Here is a 1,516-nt window from a genome sequence, read left to right as displayed (position 1 = left end):
TTTACTTTCAGTTAGTATTTTGTTGCTTAACTCTTTTACTTTAATATAGCATCTCATCGATTCCAAATTTACGTTATAAGTCTCTGACAGCGCACAAATGGCGTAGCTCGTCATACCGTTCTAATTTCATCACAAAAAACATCCATATTTGTGATATTTTTGGTGCATTTTGGCCCTTTTAACATTACCCAGAGATGTTCTATATTAAAAATACTATATATTGATAGAATTTTCATTAAAAAACTTTTTTGTCAACTTAGATGTATGCTATCTTTTTCCAATTTTCCTCAGCCCGTGTCAACATGACATTTTTTAGGATGTCGACGTATTTCTCTYTGTTTAAAATTCTATCAATCTTATGGAGTGGGCCAATATCATTCCAGGTAAAAAATCCTCCGCCATGCTCAACTACGCGTGAAACATAGTGAGCATAAAATTCTTGAATTCTTGGACGGAGAACATAACGTCGACAATTATGTCCTAAACGATTAAATTTTGTTACCTCGTTCCAAATAATATACTTCCGTTGATGTATTGTTTTATACCAAAGCCTACCCATCGTTTCTATTTTAATTTTAGTCAGTAGTGGCTTCTTGCGTACTGCCCCGCCGTGAAGTCCAAATTCAACYAAAATTGTTCAACCAATTGTTCTTTTGGATATTTGAACATTGTATTCGTCTTGAATTTCACGTAAAATGTAAGTGGAATTCTTTTGTTGGGTTTAGACAGGAGTAGTTTAGCGGTGTTGAAGTTTTTCGGTTTTTTTTTTTGCGTGCAACATTTAAAATAATTTTAAAATTCTGTATATTCTTAAGGATAATCAAAACAATTTGTTTTGAGCATTTGATCTTATGCTAAATTTCTTTGCACATCTTTCCAGACCGATGAAGGTCARAAACGTAGCTGCGAAGGCTAGGAGTACAGCTGCAGCTTTTTCTTAATAAAAACTTGGATCATACATCTTAATATATTTTAAACTACAACTTTAAAACACACGCTTATTTTATAAAACAGTAATATTATTAATAAAAATTAACGCCTTAAGGAATTTTAATTCTTTAAACAATTGTTTCTAATTAGCTGTTGCATTTAATTCTCCTTCTATATCGTAACGTATTTACTATATGGGAAAAAATTRAGAGAACTTTAACTTCACAACTGCTGAGTGAATTTATTAGTAAATAGCGTAACACGACTAATGCAAGACTTTTAGGAATATAAATAAAGGTGTATCAAAAATTTTTATGATTATACTCATCAGCCACCTACAAAAAAGAGAACCATTCTAATTTGCTGTCAAAAGTTGTATATTAAGAACGGACTAGTTATGAAGTTGATGATTGCACCTATTTTATGATTTAATATCTTAACTTTAAAAGTTATCTTAATTATCTTTACTTTCACAATTTTTTTTGGTTTATGGTTTAGCGGAAATAAAAAAGATATTTCTCTCCAAAATCCAGAGTTCAGAAAAATTTCAATTTTTTCGAGGAGACAAGGAATCGCCGCAACAATT

Source organism: Bactrocera latifrons, unplaced genomic scaffold, assembly GCF_001853355.1.
Source record: "Bactrocera latifrons isolate USDA-ARS-PBARC rearing strain unplaced genomic scaffold, ASM185335v1 scaffold_288, whole genome shotgun sequence".
NCBI classification, from domain to species: domain Eukaryota; kingdom Metazoa; phylum Arthropoda; class Insecta; order Diptera; family Tephritidae; genus Bactrocera; species Bactrocera latifrons.
Note: the sequence above shows the minus strand (reverse complement) of the source record.